This window comes from Peromyscus maniculatus, chromosome 5, assembly GCF_049852395.1.
Source record: "Peromyscus maniculatus bairdii isolate BWxNUB_F1_BW_parent chromosome 5, HU_Pman_BW_mat_3.1, whole genome shotgun sequence".
Taxonomy (NCBI): domain Eukaryota; kingdom Metazoa; phylum Chordata; class Mammalia; order Rodentia; family Cricetidae; genus Peromyscus; species Peromyscus maniculatus.
The window spans coordinates 23,898,807-23,920,688 of record NC_134856.1 but is presented as its reverse complement, the minus strand read 5'-3'; the positions used below and the strand labels follow the sequence as shown (position 1 = coordinate 23,920,688).

The following is a 21,882-nucleotide window of genomic DNA, read 5'->3' as shown; positions in this document are numbered from 1 at the left end:
ATTGAGAATGATTCTGATGTTTTAACCTTCGGTGCTTTTACTGTGAATTAGAAAAATAATACTCTTTATATGAAAGAAATAAGCACTTTTCAATAAAATAGGTAACTGCAGAGGGATTTAGTTGTTACCTGTCTTTATCATTCAACAAAGATTATCTCTTTTTTTGGTTTTGTGAGACAGGGTTCCTCTGAGTAGTTTTGGTACTTGTCTTAGACCTTACTCTGTAGACCAGGCTGTCCTCGAACTCACAGCGATCCGCCTGGCTCTGCCTACCGAGTGCTGGGATTAAAGGCGTGTGCCACTGCCGCCTGGCCAGGATTATTTATAAGTAAATCTTTTTTGGCTTGTATAGCTATAATACAATATTTTATGCCAAATTATATTTTTTGTTAAGTTCATTAGATGAGTCTGACCCTCTTTCAAATTTGTGAGGCACAAATTTGACACACATGAATGTATGTAGCATATATAACGTTATTAAATAACTATGTAGTAGATCTAACTTTGCCCAGACCATGGAAGCTCCATTGTACCCTTCCAAGTTTAGTGATCATTTCTTTCTGTGTCTCAGACCCTCCTTCATAAAGTGTATTCTCCAGGGCACATTCTTCCTAACAAACATCACAGGTGTCTTCCTCCCACGCCTTCCATCTCTCTGTAATGCACAGTTACTAACCTGTTTGTCAGCTGTGTCTCATCTGTCTGTTCCTAACAAAGGGCTTTGCTCTGTATTTAGTGGATAGCGCAGGAAACATGATATAGGAAAGGGATGAAAGACAGTTGTTATAGAGATTTTTAATGAAGTATTATGAGGGAAGAAGTGACTTGATTGACTCCAACAGACCCAGATGTTATCAAACTATATCCACATGTTATTATATTTATGGAATATTTAATTTAAGGCTCCTTTCAATCTATTGGCTGCTTTCAGTAGTTGATTTCCATAACACACACACACACACACACACACACACACACACACACACACACACTATTCTGAGTCAGAGGCATGAACATATGATCAAAGCTGTGCATTTAGCTTAGGCTGTAAAGCTGATGACATGGACAATCCAAGGCACAGTGAGGTTGGTCGCAGTGTTCTCTTACAAGCAAGTTAAACTTAAACAGGCCAAGTATACAGCAGGGTAGAGGGCTGGGTACATCGTCTCAAATGAGTCATATTATTAACTTTGCTGCAAGGCTCCGCAAAAGTCCAGTCTCTTGGGGGGTCAATAGATATTTTCAGAAAATATATCAACAAGAAAGGAAGGAAGGAAGGAAGGAAGGAAGGAAGGAAGGAAGGAAGGAAGGAAGGAAGGAAGGAAGGAAGAAATCCCACCACCAGCTGAGGAGCTATGAGGATGTGATGGCTGCTGGGAGATGAAAAGTAGGTTTGTTTGTTTTTATGTTTAAATGATGTGACCCCTGGTAGACTGAGGTCACACCCCAGAGCAGACACCAATCCCAAGTCTAACTGGGCAATTTAAGCTGGACATGGTGGGGAATGAAGACATTAAAAAAGTAATCTCAAAGTTGGGTGAGAAGGGATGGAGGGTGATGGCAGTGTAAGGGAGTGGTTGAGGAGAATGAACATCTTCAAATGTACCCGGTGTATGAGATTCTCATATAGTAAATAAACACTGTAATAAAAAGAAGCATGCTGTATAGGGCATAAAGAATAATCTTGAGGTTGAGAGAGAGACAGAGAGAGAGAGAGAGCTCTAAGTTACCAAAAATACATATCCGAGTCAGTGGGCAACTGTACTATTCATATATAGACTTGGGCTCCCTTTCTTGACTTAAGACAATTTGAATTAACTTCTTCAGATTTCATTAATTTATAACATTGTTAACTTCGTCTCACATCCAAAATACTTTCTGGCATTCCTTAAGGAATTTCTAAGAATCTTGTAGCACTCTTAACATTGCTTAAAAACAGTGGTTTGGTGTGACAATTTAGCATTATCATTTTGTTCACAGTTTCTGGTGCTCAGATGAACAGCCTTTATATTTACTACCATCTTGGCTATGACAGATTCCCATGGTGTTTTCATCCCATTAGGATACTTCTTCACGTGGATGGGCATATGAAGTCCAGGACTATTGCAAGGATGTTCGGCTACCACAATGGATCACAAGTCTCTCTTGATAGACTTCGATCTGTGATTGTATCTCACACCCCTGCCCTAGGCTAATTTCCTCCCCGTGTCTGCCTTCTCCTCTCAGCCCCAACCAGATTTAATTTCAATTAAAAAAAAAAAAAAAGGATTCTCTGTGAGAAAACGTGATCATCTTTCTTTTCTGACCACTCTCTGAGAAGTGGTTCTTGTTTCTGTATGGGCCCACAGCGGAAGTGGGGAGATGGGCAGATCACACAGCATGTTGTGGGCCCACAGTAGAGCTGAGGAGATGGGCAGGACACAGAGCTTGGTGTGGGCCCTCGGCGGAGGTGGGGAGATGGGCAGGACATAGAGCATGGTGCTATGACTCTTTGAGGAGGGTGTCCGCTCACCCACAGGAGTCCAGTCACTTGGCTGTTATCTTTCCAGCATGGGGGGCTGTTACTGTTACCTTTCAGTTCCCCGTGCTAAAGTGTGTCCATTCATTTCACTCGGTTGCAGAGCGCCTTTTCCACCTGCTCAGTGGCATCGATTCTGCAAGCCCTGTCACTCCAGACTGCTGGAATGCTGTCCTGTCACTCAGCTGGCTGAAGTCAAAGACGCCAGGAACAACATTGATCGAGCAGCACTGTGTGGTAAGTTCCCATTGTTCAGCCATGGGTAGGCAAACTTGACACTAATCCTTCCCCTCCAGTCAGACCTGCTGTTTACACAGCTGTGACTGGTGACTAAGAGGCTCCGAGGTTAATATTTAAGTCACTTAGTGAGCAGGGAACCATTACAGGTACTCTGGGCACCATTACAGGTGCTCTGCTCACTGCTAAGAACGAGGCAAGCTCACACCGAGGCAAGCTCACACCGAGGCAAGCTCACACCGAGGCAAGCTCACACCGAGGCAAGCTCACACCGAGGCAAGCTCACACCGAGGCAAGCTCACACCGAGGCAAGCTCACACCGAGGCAAGCTCACACCGAGGCAAGCTCACACCGAGGCAAGCTCACACCGAGGCAAGCTCACACCGAGGCAAACTCAGCACGAGTTGGCTCTTTGGCTTCTGAATCTGTCTTTGGCTCCCTGGCTCATCTCTTCCCTCTCTCCCAGGGAGTGGTGTGCCTTGGCAAGGTCGAGAGGGATGCCACCGTTTTAGAGAGCTATTCCACTCAGAGATGAAAGAAAATTTGGCAGACATAGGGAAGAAAGCTCCAGAAACTGCAATAAAGGCAGAAAATACAGGAGATTGAAGAAAAGGTTCTGTCCTCTATTTGTATTAGTGAGTACAATGCTATAGTAAATATAATTTTACCAAATACAATCTGATATGCAAACAATTTAGCTATCTTGAGAAGATGGATTTTGTACAGTGTTAAAGACAGGTATGATGACTCACACCTATAAATACCAGAACTTGGGTGGCAGAAACAACAACCATGCCAGTCCAGGCTACACAGGGAGACTGTCTTAAAACAATAAAGATGAATTTTTAAAAAAAAATGGTTAAGAAGTTAACATATTATCAGTGTGGTTCATAATTTCCTAGGACCATACTTTTCTGGAAATGTTTACATAAAAAAAAATCTCTTTTGTGTACAATAAACATAGGTTAATGTCTATTTTTTGTTTTGTTTTTGTTTTATGAGACAGAGTTTCTTTGTGTCGTTTTGGTGCCTGTCCTAGATCTCGCTCTGTAGATCAGGCTGGCCTTGAACTCACAGAGATCCACCTGGCTCTGCCTCTCAAGTGCTAGGATTAAAGGTCTATGCCACCACCTCCTTGCTTATTTTTTTTTAAACATGTTATATTGTGTTAAACAAGATGGAAACCCTCAGAAATGACTGTGAGCAATTTGAATTAGTTCTGGAACATTTAAATCTCAATGTCCTAATTTAACATGCTTGATATTACAAGCTTCTTGGTTTGTAATACATACTTACATATATAAAGTTTAAAAACTTTTCTTTAGACTCAACTCATGGCAAAATTACATCATTTTAATAGAAAATGTTTAGTGAGCATTTGGAATGTGCTAGGTACAGAATATCCATACAAGCTCTCATCCAGTATCTCGGCAGTGAGGCATGGGTAACCCTTGCTGAATTTTAGACTTGATAGAATTAGGTTCGGGGAATTTACATGTCTTCCCAATCCTTAAGACTTAGCAGGAGATATGCATGTGTGCCAGACTTCAAATCACTTGCTCTTCTCTATGTTGCTTTTCAATATTTTGTGGATATGTTGAATGTTTGGGGATGTCATACAATCACACACTGTGATTTGATCAAAGCCGTCCCCCTCCCTCCCTTCCTACTCTCTCCATCCCCCACACCACTTCTCCCTCCCAACCAAAGGTAAACAGTTTTTCAACCCACTGAGCTGACTTTGTGCCACCAGCACATGTGTGGGTGTAGAGCCATCCACTAGCACACAGGCAACCTGCCAGGGTGCCTCCCCTAAGAGAATGCATGCCCTTCCCTAGTAACCATCAATTGGCTTTAGCTCCTCAGCTATGGTGGGACGTCATGAGTCCTGCCCCTACTCACGCTGGAAGTTTGCATGGCTGGGTCTTCCATTATGAAGAACACAGACCTTAAGAGTGTAATGATTCTTTAAATCTACTTGCTACAGGGGATAATTTCTTATGCAAGGATCCTCCCTCAAGACAGAAGAGTTGCCTATCAGAATGAGCAAACCCGTACAGCCCTGTTACTCCCACACTGTGAGCCAATGTGGTCTATTGCTACAAACTCACGGAGGTGGGGTGGGAGGACTACTTAAAAACTTCCAACAAGCATGCTCATATCTGGTATCTGTCAGACTGTTTCAAATGCTAGCTCAGGGCGTTTTCTGTTCCAGATAATGTTAAAACCCACTAGAGGACATCATTAGCTTTGTAAAGCCAGTTGAGCTTCCAAGGTTGAGATGACAGGAGGGTACTACAGATAATCAATGGAGCAGGAGGGGACGGGAGACACGGCCCTATCTGATGCAGAGGTTTGTGAAGTTGTACAGTGCCCAGCTAGTACACCCACATCCCTGATAACTCTTTGTGATACTTCAGCAATGAAAATATCTAAGATTTCTATTTCAAATTGTCTGCGTTCTTTTCTTCAAATGGATACTGAGTTTGAAGACACAGCCAATTATGAACGCATTGGAACACAACTCCTTTAGAAATGACTGTCGGGGATGGAGAGAGATGGCTGAGCAGTTAAGAACCCTGGCTTCTCTTGCATTATATTATAAACTTAAATCCACTGTTAAAACTACATTCTAAGTGAAATTCAAAACTTACAGTTTTTTTTTTCTTTATTAACCTGCGGGTCACAATGTCTTAAAAATTATAGTTGGTGATTTTAGATTGAACTATATTTTTAAGCATTTGATACATGTCTGTATGTCTTGGGAAAAGCCACAAACTACCCATAAATACAAAGTGTACAAGTGCCTACTGAGTAAACATCATCATCTGCCATCCGGAGCCTTTCCTCCTCAGCAGCGACACCTGCCTACTCTGTGGGGCATCTCTTCCTCTTATTCTCAGTGTTGGCAGTCTCCAGGCTGGGTCATTCCATCCCTGTGATTCTGCTGTAACAAGCCAGTGGTTTTGGCTCACTCCTCGGCCATGTGTATTTATGTGTGTGGCTGTTTTTCTGTTTGTTTTGTTTTTCATTTTTCTTCTGCAGACAGGTTCTTACCATGGAACCAAAGCTGGCCTTCAACTTGTAAGCCTCTTCCCTCATTCTCTCAAGCACTGAAGGTACAGATGTACACCACTGTGCCTGTCCCTCAGTCACTGGCTAGGAAACCTGTGCTTCACACATAATCCTTCTCATTGATCCATAGCTTTATACATAATTATGTGTTTACCCCATGTCTTTTGTTCATTTTGGGAGGACAGAATCTCACTCTCTAGCTTAAATTGGCCTTGAGACTCACTATGAAGACAAATTTGGCTTCAGACTTCAGTCTCCCAAGTACTGGCATGACAGGTATGACCCAATCGATTAATGATGAGGCTTAATAAGTTTTTTCAAAAGTTTTATTACATTTTATTACATTTATTACATTACTCCATGTAACACCCTCATATATCCATTTGTGTGTTTGTGTGCGTGTGTGTACGTGTGTGCGTGTGCATGTGTGTGTGTGTGTGTGTGTGTGTGTGTGTGTGTGTGTGTGTGTATAATTTAATTATAAAAGAAGCAAAGTACATTGGGAAAATATACAAACTGAATCCTGCTGGATTCAGCCAAACTGTCTTACAAAGTGCTCATTATCATTTATTTAGTCAACACTGTAGACTCTCGAGTTTCTCTACACATTTTCATGGACATAATTGCGATTTTACTTGTGATCTATTATGGGTGAAATTTTCAGCTTTTTCAATTAACATCAGAAGACCTTTTTTAAATTGTGCAATGTTAATAGAATAATCCAGAAACATTGTTTCTTTATTCTTTGTGCTAAATCATCCAAATACAATTGTACCTTCTTCGTCAGGTGTTTCTTGAATTCCTAATGGCTTTTCTTTTATGTTAAAGTCATGGTGTCAGGTGCATATAAAATTCATGAACAATAGCACGTTGGGATATTGTGCCTTACATAATGTATAAAACTGTCACATTGTATTTATTTTATCTGACTGGAAATACGTGTTTTATGCAATTACCAGGAAGCATTTGTGATCATTTATTTCTGGTAAGATATTTGCCTGGTACATTGTTTTAAATCTTTAGCCTTGATTCTTTTGGCTTCATAGTATTTCATAGATGTCTCTTGCATAGCGTTAATGACTGGGATTTTAATATTTGCATTTATGCTGCTACTTACACAGTTTGAAAACGTCTGTTCCAATTGTATAATTAGCATTGCATTGGTATGTTGGGACTCTTCAAGCCTCTGTTTTGCGCTTGTTCACATATATTCTTATTTTTTTCTTTTACATATTCCTTTATTTTATATTGGTGACTTGAGTTAGATTTTCTTTCAATTTGGAAAGTCTAGATTAAATTTTTATTCCCCTAGTGGTTATAATTTAGTTTGTATGTAAGTGTGAAAGTCTAATTTCTATAGTAACTAGTTATAGACTCCTTGCTTATACAGTTTAATCTCTAATCTGTTATAAAAATGTACTCACTAAAGCTACATTTCTATCAAAATTTCTGGTCACACTATTGTGATTTCTTTAACCCTAAACTTATTATGATGACTCCAGAGTTTCGAATTTCTAAAAACACATGGGATTTGCACTTCTCTGACTCTACTATTTCAGTTTGAATAACTCGGAGAACTTTTCCCATGTATCATTGTGTGTATCCATAACTTACTCCCTTACATTTCTGAGAACTATACCATTCCAGGAAATCTCAGAATTGGTTGGGTATTATGTTTCCAAATAGCTGTTATTATGAATGTAGCTATGATAAAAACAATCATTCTGATCTAAGCCTTTCTTGGTGTGTGTGTGTGTGTGTGTGTGTGTGTGTGTGTGTGTGTGTTGTGGAATATTAATTTAAGATGTGTTACATTTGTTTACACTGTGAAATATCTGTTTAATGATGCAAAGACAAGTTACATTTGTTTGATTAAATAAAATTAACCTGCAGTCAGGAGGCTGAGTCAGCAAGTAGCTGACAGGAAGTGGTAGGGAGGAACCAAATGTAGCTAGGAATCTTCAATGGGAGTCGAGCAGAAGGACACCCCTGTCTTTTGGGAGAAGCAAGCTAGGAGAGAAGGTGAGCCGCTTGCTCTTCAGCCTCTCTGAGCAAGCAGAATTTCACCTCCACCCTTGAATCCTGAGTTCTGTAGAGGGATAGAGATCTAGATAATGTTCCTGTTAGTGGCCTTGATAGAGCCTGTGCCTGAGCGAACAGAATTCCTGCCTGGCTCTGGCCAGTGAGGCTGAACAGCTACTGGGAGCTGCGGAGCTGTAACTGCTGAATAGGACAGCAGTCGCTTAAGGGGCAGATGCTGAATTTAATGATAACGTGTGTGTGTGTGTGTGTGTGTGTGTGTGTGTGTGTGTGTGTGTGTATGTGTGTGTATATGTGTGTGTATGTGTGTGTGTATATGTGTGTGTATGTGTGTGTGTATATGTGTGTGTATATGTGTGTGTGTATATATATGTGTGTATGTGTGTGTGTGTATGTGTGTGTGTATGTGTGTGTGTGTATGTGTATGTGTGTGTGTATATGTGTGTGTGTGTATATATATGTGTGTATTTGTGTGTGTATGTGTGTGTATGTGTGTGTGTGTGCATGTGTGTATATGTGTGTGTGTGCATGTGTGTGTATGTGTGTGTGTATGTGTGTGTGTATATGTGTGTGTATATGTGTGTGTATGTGTGTATGTGTGTGTGTGTATATGTGTGTGTATGTGTGTGTATGTGTGTGTGTGTATATGTGTGTGTGTATGTGTGTGTGTATATGTGTGTGTGTGTGTGTGTGTGTGTGTGTGTGTTTAAGGATGGAGAAAATCTAGGAGATTGTCCTATTTAACAGTCAAAGAAGCTTGCCTGGAATAGTTTCTCGGTTTCTGGCAGATTTCAGACTTCTGAGTCAGAAGCAAAACATGTTATTCTTTTTTCTTTTATATTTATATTTTATTTTATGTGTGTAAGTGATTTTACCTGCATATATGTATGTGTACCACATGTGTGCCTAGTGCCCGCAGAGGTTAAGAGAAAGTGTTGGATCCCCTGGACCTGGAGTTACAGATTGCTATGAACCACCACACCACCAACTGGGAACAGCCCTGTGGGTCATCTGTAAAACTACCCAGTGTTCTTAACTGCTAAGCCAGCTCTCCAGGACAAACCCACTATTCTTCACAGTACCATAAACACCTTTAATACAAAGATATTTGAATTAGATCTCTGGCCTCTGTTCTTGTGAGCAACAGTAGTGGGTTCTCAGTGAATACCATGCATGAAATGGTGGTAACCTAGTCAGACACAGGCAGCCTGCATTCTCTAGGTAAGGATGGAAGGAAACTCATGGAAAGGACCAGTGTCGGCACAAAATACCCCAAGACCAAGTTCTCAGCACAGAGGAGATATATTTGCCCCAGAGGGACAGAGGGCAGTGAATAAGAGATAAAGACCGGAGAGAAAAGACCAGGAAGAAGGGGAAGGGAACCCTTCTTCCAGGGAAAAGGGGAAGGGGTATGTGTCCTGGAGGAGACAGTCGTGGCCCATAGGCAAATGTGGTTTATAAAGGTAAAAAGGGAAACCAGTCTTAGGATGACATGTTTAATTTTGATTGGACAGGTTAGTTAGGGCAGCCACAAGGGGGCTTTTGATTGCTGGACTTCAATATTTTGATAGCTGGACCTTAGTAGTCAACCTCACAGGGAAGAAGTGTCCAAATAAGGGAACAGACCTTGGGGGCTACCTTTAGGGATGTAATCTAACGGTTCTTATCAAGGCAGAGGGAACAGGGAGAAGGGCAAGGCCTGCCAGAGCCATGTGTGCCATGCTCAGGTCTATTAGAGCCCTTCATTAATGACTTTACTGTGTTATTTTGTGTGAACTTGTCTTTGAACTAGATGGAGATGTTGTTTGTACAATATAAGAATTTTTGCTATAAACACACCTTAGGAGAGACTTTCTGAATTCGTCCTAACATGCAAATCACTAATTAGCTGTCACTGTCATCCTCACAACAAGAAAATGGCTAGTCAAAGTAAAGGTCAGCAAGTCTTCGTAACAACCAAGGGAACAGATGTCAAAGGACAAGTTCCCTCTAAACTGGATAGACAAGAGGACATGGAGTCACACTTTACCAGGAACAGAAATAGAGAATGGTAGACATCTCAAGAGTAACTGATGAATTACTGGGTATTAATTTTGAACAAGGTCAACAGATTTAAAAGAGCTGAGGTTCAACCTCATAGTGGGGTTGACCTCACATTTTCAAGAGTTTTAGCCATAGAAGCTTAACCATGTTCTCAGGGTAGAGAACACAGGAAAACCTCCTCTCCTGTCAGGTAAGGGAAGTAAAAAGATATTTTCAAATACGACTAGAGTATGTTGTATTCATTCATGAACATCTTCTTTAAGAAAAGAATTATTACTTTTTTATTATTCTAAGAAAAGAAATATTACATATTACTACAACTCACAAATAAAGGCCTTGTCGGAATATAACCAAGCTAAGGAGGGTAAAATATGCAGCCTGAGCCTTCATTACTTCCTATCCAAATGAACGGTGTGGGAAAAGTAGGAGCCACGCCATAGTTGTCAGCTAGAGGCCCATGTCCACTGAAAACATGAGGCCACTCACAGGACTGTGGGTCACTTGCTTTTCCCCACACATACGTGTATTGTAAAGCAATCTCCTCAGAACTGAAAGACTCCTGCCATGGAGGAGGGGGAAAGCACATGACGATGCTCAGGAAGAAAATAAATGTCATGTCTGGGAAACCTGAAACAAAGATCAGTGAGGGACCTAAGGTCGCAGGAGCAGTAACTGCTGACCGGGGAGCTGCCGCGCCGACACTGTTGACTTGGCCTGTTGAGCAGCTTGCCAAGTCCTGAATATTTTCTTTCACAGATCATGTTCTCATCATTTTCCCACCACATTGGGATACTTGGCTCTTTTCCTTAAACTGTTTTCTTCAGTCTTTTGCACTTGAGAAACTTTTGCTAACACATCTTCCAACTCACTGGTGTTTTTTCCTTGTGGTGAGACTACTGATAAGCCCATCTGTGAAACTCTTCACTTGTAGGGTTTTGATTTCTAGCATTTCCTTTTGATATCTTCTTAGAATTTGTTTATCTCTACTTGTAGCATCCATCATTATTATGATTTTTTCTACTTTTTTCATTAAAATCTACTATGATTTACAATACTTAAGATACTGTTTTTGTCTTCCAAAGGTGTATATATTGAAAAATATTCCTAGTGTGGTCATGTCAAGGAGGAGAGACCTTTCAGAAAGTGATGTTGGTTTCTCTGGACTACTTTTGGAATTCAATTTGGGAAAGAGAAAAGTGTCTACAGCATGATAGTTGGCTTTTTTGTTGTTGTTGTTTTTTTGTTTTTTGAGACAGGGTTTCCCTGTGTAGCTTTGCGCCTTTCCTGGAACTCACTTGGTAGCCCAGGCTGGCCTTGAACTCACAGAGACCCGCCTGCCTCTGCCTCCCCAGTGCTGGGATTAGAGGCATGCACCACCACCACCCGGCTTTGATAGTTGGCTTTGAGGAGTGCCCACGGAGGGGTCAATGTTGATCTTGAAGAATTAATCTCTCATGAGAGTGAGTTGCTATGGAAGAGAACCCAATTCTCTGGCTCCGTGTCTGGCCATGATGTCTTTTCTACTGTGATCTTACCATGGTGGTGTTTTCGTCACAACACTCTCACCAGAGGCCAATTCATGTGACCATTTCTATCTTTAATTTTTAATCAGTTAAACTGAGAGGTATAATTACTACTTGGTGTTATTTACACAGACTTACCTAGTCTGTCATAACTAGAGAAGAGAAGAGAGCCAGACAGTTCTTACCACATCTATCATAGTTATTTTAAATTCCCAGCCTGGGACTCCACAGAACCCTCTTTGGGTAACACAAAGCATAAACTTTATTTTTTTTTCTTTTCTGTACTATAGATATAAAACAGCATTTTTCTCAAAGGACTTTTGTTGCATTATTCGTATGTACTGCTTTCATTGACTTCTAACCCAAACTGAGTTCTGATTATCTTTGTGGCTGCTTTGATCTGTGGACTGCTTTCATTATTTTAAAATATCTTATAATATTCCATATATTTTAGTGTCCTTAATTTAGAATTTAATGCCATTACATCAGTGAAGATGCTGTGTATCTTTTTTAATACTTCTAAGTTCACCAAGCATGACTTCTGGCACATGTGATCTGTTCTACTTCTCTGCAAATAAGTTCATCAAGGAATTCCTTCTTTTTATTGCACATTTTTACTTTCAATGTTTTTATTTTCAAAGACAATGGACATTTGTCTTTCATAAAATCTCTCTAATGAAAATTCTCTATCTACAGTAAGAACAACAATGATCTCCCAAGACATCTATCTCACCGTGCTTCCCAGATCCTGTGAATGGCATACCTACCCTTGCCACTTCTGACTGTTTCCTGTGACTTTCCTCTTATTTCTTTGCTTGTCTCTGATTTTATACTTTGACGCTGGGCATTGAATGGACCAATAAAAGAGACCCAGTTAACAACACTCAGTGCTAGAGAAACACACACACAAAAGTGGACTGAGTTGCAGTTATTTCTGTCAGTGATCCAAATGACTCTGCAGGCTTGGACTTGTTTGAAGACAGCATCAAGAACCTACTCAGCAGCATCGGAGGTCTGAGTGCTTGGACGCTTTGTCCGAGTTTACTTTGCTCTACTCATCACCTTCAGAAAGTCCCTAAGAACTGCTCTAACAGTAGATATTTATCAACTCTTGGGCCAAAGCATTATGATAAACATATCCCTTATGTTCTCAGAGACTGGAACTTTTGCTGGACCTCACAGTCAAAGTGAATAATAGATTTTAGGTCATTTCAGACAACACTGTTATCCTACAGTGTATTTAGCCTGTCTCTTTAACTTGCCTTTAAATAGCAATGTAATAACCAACCCTACTTGTCTTGGATTTCCCATGTAATCAACTTTTACAACCTAAGTTAATGCATAGATGTATGTTACGTACTTAAGTCATGTACTCTTTCAAGCCCCTGACAAAAGGGTAATGGATATATGTTTGTGTTTGTTATAATAATTCTTTGGTGAAAACAGCAACTAAAAGTTGGAAGCAACCCAATAAAATGAAAATACACCATAAATGTTGAATTGATATATGGATACTTCTTGAGAAACAATGACATTTGTAATATTGTTTGTTATCTGGGTCAGCTGAGATCAATTGGAGGCAGTGACTTAATCCCTTGTAAAACTCTATGAAATATATCTGTGAAGTATGCCATTTCTTCCCTCATGTGATGCTTTATGTGCTGTTCTGTAAATACAGAGCAAAGCCCTTTTGTTAGGAACAGGCACTCAGACACAGACGGGGTCACAAGACAGCGTTCAGGGAAACAAATTTAGATTCATACAATAGACAAAGGAGAGAAGACACATGGAGAGGAAACTAGAGAATTCAAATCTTGGCTCACTCTTGGTCAAGTGACACCAAGGGAGAGTGCTTTATTGATTTCTGTCTCTAATGCTACACTGATGCATTATTGGAGGTTCAGATTATTATTGATGCATCCAAAATGACTACAATCCCTAACATTGTTCAATAAAACAAGTCTTTCAATACATGCTTATTGAGGTCTTTCTATGCAGCTGTGGTTTCAAGATGATTAGAACATTAACTCCCTCAACTTGTTTGAAAGTAATGGGTCTTTTATAATGTAATCTTAGAAGTATTACGAGAGATAAATTCAGGATAGAGTGTTTTGAAATAGAAGCTATGGCAAAAAAAAATACAGACTGGCCAGCAACCTAGCAGAAGCCTTTTTAGTGGAGCAGAGATAAACTATACTCATTAAAAAAGAGAGAGAGACAGAGAGACAGAGAAGAAAAAGGAGGAGGAGGAGGAGGAGGAGGAGGAGGAGGAGGAGAGGAGGAAGGAATTTATCCTCAGAAGTGGGAGCTATGAATTCCCAGAAGCTAAATAGAACATGGCAGGTCCTGAATACTACAATGATTGTATTCTATATAGTATACAGGATACACTATAAAATAATATGTGTATGCATATATTTGACACATGCATAGCATATAGATATTTGTGTGAAATTTTTAAGAAGGTATATTCTATGAGAAATTATTTTGAAATATGTAAAGTAAATCAGTGACATTCAGACATACCCACAAGCCCACTGAGCAGGTGGTCATGAGTTTTGTAAGCAATGATCTTATTAAACATTGTGAAAGTGTCAGAATCCTATGGGCTATTTGTGTGGCTACAGGCAGATTGACTAAATTACTCTTACAGCAGCCTCATCCAGAATCATTTCTAGTTCTAAGGTTAAGATTGTCAAATACTGAATCTCCAACCTGAAGTTACATTACCTGTGGAGATTACAGGCAGCAAGAAAACAGCAAATGTGAAGATCAAACCTCAAATCACACAGTCCTCACATTTCATGGCATTTTAATGGCATTTTCCACATCCTACTATCCTATCTGAAGGGCCTCAGTTTCTCACACAAAGAGCCTTTCACAAATCTAGAATCTTTGTTTGTTTGTTTGCTTGTTTAATTCCACCTCCATTTTATCAGGGTCATGTGTTATATTTTTTCATTGACACAGTCCTATTCAATGTATATGTCTAAAATAATGTATTACTGTCAGAGAAGGCATAACTATTTTCATAGGTGCATTTAGCTGAGCTCAGTTAAAGATGGCTGGAAATGCCCTCATAGGCACACCAAAATGTGTGTCTACTAGGAGGTCCTATGTTCAGACAAGGTGACAATGACAAGCCATCACATCCACGCAAACTAAACTTACATTAAAAAAAAACTTACTATATTTTTATATCCACCCCCACAAAAGACACCCTGATGGGTGTGAGAATAGTAATTGAAATTGTATTTATTACCAGCCATAGGAGTCATGGAACTTTTCAATATTTCTAAATTTCGTATATTAAACTTTATTTATATCATAGGTAACTGCATTAAAATATTAGTGATCCTTTCTCTCTCGGTATCCATATGGCCCACCTACCTGCAAGTGACAGAAAAATCATCTAGAAACTAAAGGACCTTCGTGGCTGACCTATGCCTTCAGGTCTGAAGTATGTTTGAGGTAGTTGTGTAACAATGCTGTTTTACTGCCTACTTTGGGTGGCTATAATAAAGGGCTGTAGTGTTTCAAGTTTAAATTGAGATATTTGGTCCATTTGTTTCCATTGTTTGTACAGAGTGATGGGTATGAATCTAATCTCATTCTTCTTCATCTAACATCCAATTTCCTCAGCATCATTTGTTGAAGGTATCTTTTCTCCAGTGAATGTTTTTTACCACTTTATCAAATATCACATGGCTATAGTTATGAGTGCTCATGTTTGAGTCTTCTAGCATAGTCCATTGTCTCCCTGAGCCTGGGTTACCTCACTCAATATAATCTTGTCTAGGTCCTCTGGCTAGTAATAAATACAAATTTAATTACAGACCTCCTAGTTATTTCCCAAAGTCCTCACCACCAAACGCCATTGTTTTGAGATTACAGTTTCAACACATGGATTTCAAGGGACAGAACTGTTCATTCCCCCACAGTCCACGTGGCCCCCCTTGGCTTCATCATGGTTACAGAGTACATCTGCTGCGCAAGGCCTCATATCTCTACAGAATCTACAGCCAGAAAAAGACAGTCTGTAAGAACCTTGAGTCTTCTTTTTATTGCTGAGAAGGAAAACATCCTAAAACTTGCATCCATCATTTGTTGGCCAAAACTGAGTAATAGTCCCATGGACCTATTGAAATCAGCTAAGACAACCACTCTCTAATTGTGCAGAATGTGTATTGTTTCCTTGGGAAGCAATATCTTCCAGCCAAGATGCTGAGAGTCTACACTAAAAGTAAGTTAGAGGTGACTGGCGAATTCCAATAGGTTTAAATGGTTTCTTATCCTCATTTTAGAGATGGGAACCAAGACTCAGCAATTATTATACTGAAATACCACGATAATTAAAAAATAAGATATTTTGCAAACATTGAGTAAAACACATCCTAGTCAACAGATTAGATGGCAAACCAAACCACTAAGGATGATTCAGTTTTGGAGTCTTACGACTTAAAACCTGTTAACTAAATCTCACCCTTTCCAGATAATACTTAGGTGGGAATTAACACTTACTCCTCATCTTTCTAGTTTTCATTTTACTTCGTTTTTACTCAGTTGAGCTTCTGGTACTCACTTCCAATTTTTTACAACAATGAATAATTTTTAGTGGCATTTATACAAACTGTCAGGAAACAATTGACATTTCCTGTCTTATGTTCTTTTCCTGTGGCTGTGACAAAATCCCTTGCAAAAAGGATTTATTTGGCTCACCTTCCCAAGTGACAGTCCTTTCTGTAGTAGAATCAATGTGCAAGAACTTGAAGCAGTCAGTACATTAGACCCACAATCAAGAACAGAGAGTACTGAATTAGTGCATGCATGCTAGTGCCCAGCATGTGCCCTGGACTCTCAGTACAGGATTTCCTGCCTAAGAAATGGCACTTCTCACAGTAGGAGAGTATTCCCACCTCCATTACTACAATCAGAATAATCTGTCATACACATGATCTGAGGTCCATTCCCAGATGATTTTAGGTTTTGTCAAACTGGCAACTAACACTAACCATCACATTTCATGCTAAGGGATACATCACAGATCTTGCATCAATGGCTCAGGAAACATCCCAGAAGGGGTTGAAAGAGCCAGAACACCAGGAAGTCTGGTGTGAAACCATCTCTCCTAGAAATGGCTACATAAATAAGACCAGAATAAATGGCACTATCAATGAGTAGGTAAATATCCTTGAGTTCTCTGAGATACTCTTGAGTATTGATATTATTTGTATTATTACTCTCTTCTTGCTACTAACTGGGTACCTCAGCATAGACCCCAATTTTGAAAACTAATACATATATTTTTCTATCACTCATGTTTTCTGCTAATAGTTCTACTACAAATGTGTTCTAGAATGATCACTTCTCTCTCTTCTTTTTTGTTATTTAATCTACTACACACGTACAGCAGATGGACTTAAAAACAACTGCTAAACCTCAACAATTTTTCTAGCAAAACAGTGTAATAAAAATTTTACTGTAATACTTAATCTTTTTAAAGTTCATGTCAAAACTTCTGTTTATTTTAAGTACATTGCCTATTATTTCAGAAAAGACTATTACTTGAACAAATATTTGCAGGTATTTCATACTAAAATGTAACTATTAGTGTTTGTAATAGGTATATAATTTAGACATGTTACTCTGATTGTCACAGAGGGTTCTATTAAATGTCTTCATTTAAAAATGATATTTGTATGATGTGAAAACATCATTTTGTTTAATCTTAGAAAAATATTCATATCATAGTTATACATGAAAACTAAACTCAATATAAAAAATTATGCTTCTGTTGGCTTGATTCTTACAAGGAACTCCTTATTATAGTCATCTAAACATTGCCTTTGACTATCAATTTACCACATATATAAGGCCAGTGCTCCAGAATACCAAGCATTCATATCATCATGAAAGGTTTACAGGTAAATTCTATGCTCCAAAGCCTTTCTTTGGTAGCCAGATTTGAAACACAGAAGTCAAATTTGAAAGAACCTTTAGTGGAAAATACAGCATTGTTCAACTAACAATTTCTGACATATGCCCACGAAGTTATTTTTGACACTTACTCATTGGTGTGCTTATGGTGCAATGAAGAAATTCGTATCGACACAGCAAGTGTGGCTGGAAACTCCCTCACACAATTCCTAGATGTGCAGAGAGCACCTAGTGTCTCTTCATGGCTGATCTCAGTTGTTCTCTACAAAACCCTGTTGTTTTCTGTGTTCTAAATGTTTGTGTCACCCTCCAGACTAACGCTCGGACCTGATTCCTGATGTAGCAGAATTAAGTAGTGTGGCCTTTATAGGGTGAGTTCTGTGGTTCTCCTTCATAGATGAAACTAATGTCACACAAAAAGGCTTGGGTAGCACTAGATACGGCCTTTCCCCTTCTATCCTCTGCCATGTAAAGACATCTGGGAAGCAGAATCTACCGGTAACTTGGTGTTGGACTTTTCATCCTCTAGAACTGTGAAGAATGAGTGGGTCTTATCTATATATTATTCAGTTGAGATTTTTTTTCAGCACAAACATAAGGAAACCATAAAAGTATATGGAGGACTTATTATATATTGAGATTATATATAAAATGTTTAGTCTCTTCTCAAGAAACATTTGGCGGAGCCCGCCAGAGCCAATTAGACTAAGAGGAACGAGTTCAAGGCTTGTTATTGCCAGGACTGTCACCACGGTAATGATGTGTCTTTTTCTTAAGCAATCCTATTGACAACGCTGAGATTTTATTTACTCTCTTATAGCAGCATACTTATCCTTGGTGTGTTAGTACCTGTGGCGCAACAGTTTCCTCCAAGATTGAAACATTCTACCCTGATGGAAAGCTCCTTAAGTGGGAAGACAAACAACTCAAGAGCTCAGAAAGTCCCTGAAACTGACAAGATTCACTAGACCCCTCCTTGCCAGAATAACCAATAAAAGTTGAGAGTCCCTCTCAGATGGAAGGAAGCTGAGAAGCAACGAAGACTCAGAAGAGCCCACCTCAGGCCAGCTACCTGGAAGAAGCAGAAACTAGCCAGCTGCTTGAAAGAGGTTTAGATCGACTGAGTCACTCAGAAAGGACACTCTCCAGCCTGTTGAGTCGCCTGCAGGGTGTGCAGTGTTTCCAGGTTCTCAGCTTTTGTGAGCTGTCACTCATGCTGAGGGTGGGCTATGATGATGCACCTGTCTTTGTGTCATTTCTGCTCCTGTAAATAATCCCTCACCCATGTAACTGTAAGTAGCCCCAATAAAACTTATTAGTTCACCAAGTTGGACTTTGGTGGTATCTGTACTTTGATCTGTCCTGGGTTCTCTGTCTGGGGAGAGTAGACATGTGTGTTTCATTTCCCCATGAAAACTTTTGTCACACAACAGTACCTACTATATTTTATAACTGTAAAATTCTATTTTTTCTTTGTAATTAGTAAGCACATCGTGAGGAGCCATTTTGAAGGGCAATTATATTTTGTTTTTTATTATTGACTATGATGGACTATTTCCTAAAAGACAAATGTACTAATCAGGACAAGCTAGATTATGCTGAGATGATCTAGGTAACCCTGTGCTCTAAAGAAGGGAACTGAGATATGTATGATTAGTTTGCAATACTCTAACCCTGTCTTCCAACTCCTGGACCCACTTGGGGGTGATCAGGGCTGCCACCCTCCAAAGAACATTGATATATGTTCTTTCAGGTCACATCACAATCAGCTATGGAACCAGCTTGAAGGCTGTGGATGGGGCAACCTCAGAGTCAGCCATCACTTGTGAGGCTTGCCTCCAATGTGTTAGCTGCATGGTTAAGGCCTGGTGTCTTAAGGTGGCTAGGACAATCCATCTAATTTCGAAGTTCTGGGTCTTTAGTCAGTTCCTTGCAGGATCTTTCTGAGGAAGTAATCCTAGACCTCCATGGGGTTTTCCACAGTGGACCCCAGTGAACTGCCAACATTTGATTATTTTCCAATCAGTTCCCTTTGCCAGCTCAATTGGCTTCATACTCTGACTTACCCTGACGTCCAAAGTCAACTCTTGTTTATAAAGAAAATCTATTCTGAGCTCTTCATCCTGTGGACTGATATGTTTCTGACCTTGAACCAATTTGTGGATTATACCGTTACTGGAATAAGTAATTCTTCAGATATCAGGGTGACAATAGCCCAAGAATACCCAGCCATAGTCAGGCAGATGGTTGCATTCATTTGGAAATAGGAAAGCTGTACCATACTGGGGAGCTGGCACCCCACAAATGCAAGTCCATGAGGCATGTGAGTGAGTCCATGTGGCAACCTAAACAGTGTGGGATGGAGATGAAGCCTGAAGCTTCTGGACAAGGTCAAAAATGGAAATACCAAAATGAAGGTGGGATGTAGATTGAGTCTAAAGCTTTGGGACAAGAAAAAAAATCAAAATGCCTGGATGATGGTGGAAGGCATTTGGAGTTTGAAGAGCCCTGCAAAACTTGGAAGAGGATACCTCAGGAACAGCAAGACCTAGAGCTTCAAAGTCATGCAAGGATCAGCTACGTGGGAACCCCAGCAAGAAAGTCTAAGACAACTAATGCCCCTAGAGTGGGCCAAAGATCCACCAGATCAGGCTGTACCTGGGAAAAGGTCTGGGGATCATGGCAAGGATCGCAAGTGGCCCTGTTGCGTCATGGAGGAATATGCTGAAAACCACCAAAGGCAAAAGCGCCAAAGGTTACTACAGCACCTTCCACCCAGTGATCATATGAACTCTGACCCACACAGGGCTCACACAACCCTGTGGATACCATGAAGATCAAAGGTTGTGTGGAAGGGCACAGTCACGGATTCAGAACAACTCAGTGCGATCCTAAACAATCTGCTGTTGTTGCCACAAAAGAGTGTCTCTCGCCAGACAAAGAGTGAGGATGTGTACAGAGAACTCTTCTGATACACAGAAGAACGGTGCCGTAAACCTTGAAGGAAGAAGGGGACACCACTTGGAGCCTGACTTGCTAAGAGCAGAGGCTCAAGTCTTCCTGCCTAGTGGCAGCAGTAGGTCACTCCCCAACAAGATGCCAGTAGTTATGGCAGAGAAAAAGCCTGTTGTAGACCAGGAAAAGGGCAGAGGAATGGATGAAGTCCTTGATGTTACAGAGGACATGGAAAAGGAAATAAAAAAGGCACTAGGTCCAGGACCCCAGGAAGAAATCTTAACTAGTGCATTTAAGTTGCAAATTACTAGAAAAGATATCCAGACACTAGAGAATGGTCAATGGCTCAATGATGGGGTCATCAATTTTTACATGAATCTCCTGGTTGAGAGAAACAAAAATAAAAGCTACCCAGCTCTTCACATGTTCAGCACTTTTTTCTTTTATCCCAAACTAAAGCATGGTGGCTACGGTTCTGTTAAATGATGGACTCAAGGAATGAAACTGTTTGAAAAAGAAACTATTCTCATGCCTATTCACCAGAAGGTACATTGGAGCCTGATAGAAATCGACCTAAGAAAATGGAGTATCATATACCTTGACTCGTGCAGCCATCTTTTGAGTATTTACAAAATGAGAGCAAAAGGAACATTGAGCTGGACCCACTGGAGTGGAAGCGATACAGTATGACAACAAAGGAGTTTCCTCACCAACTGAATGGGGGTGACTGTGGAATTTTTACTTGTAAATATGCAGATTACATTTCTAGAGACCAATCACTTACCTTTTCTCAGGAACACATGCCCATCTTTAGGAAGAGGATGGTGTGGGAAATCCTGCATAGTCAATTACTGTAACAACATCCACCTGGTTGCTATGGCACCCTGCACTTTTCCATTGATGTTTCTATATACCTCAAGCAAGATGGGTTTAAAAGATTTAAAACAGATACTGAGCTGCCTGGCATGGAGGAAGCCCACTCTCTTCAATGTAGTCCTGACCTGGGGAGTCCTGCCCAATGCCATCTATAGGCTGCACATAACTACTGCAAACTTAGAAACCGCTGTTCAACCCACACAAGAACACATGTTCAGAAAACATTGTTTTAATGTTGGGTTTAGTTTACAAATTGTTTTAATGTTGGATTTAGTTTATGAATATTTTTGTCTGCTTCCCCTGCCAATAATTGTTTATGTTTTCACTCACTCATTTGCAAACCTTGGCAATTGTCATTTTTCAATATCCTGTAATTACCAACTCCATTTCTTGTTTGAACTGTCTATTCCTGAAAGGAATACCCATCACAATGTCATTTCCTGCTTAAGATGAGGAGAGACATCAGCAAGAAGAGGCAGGAAGTATTGACTAGTGTCTCTAATGCTGGAGTTGTAACTGTTAAATTGAAGCTGGAGGAGTTTTTTTTTTTAATGTATTTTTTAAAGCTTGAAAACAGTACAAGAAAGGACAATAAACTGCACAGACTGATGCTGTTCTGACCCATCACACGCTACTAGACTTGCATAGGATACAGAACTGTGGCCAAGCTACTAACTG

General features: G+C 40.1%; 1 pseudogene; it reads left to right on the top strand.

Moving 5' to 3' along the window:
• The first annotated feature begins 19,538 nt into the window (after positions 1-19,538).
• Positions 19,539-21,624, top strand: LOC102927770 (sentrin-specific protease 2 pseudogene; annotated as a pseudogene).
• Positions 21,625-21,882: the final 258 nt, after the last annotated feature.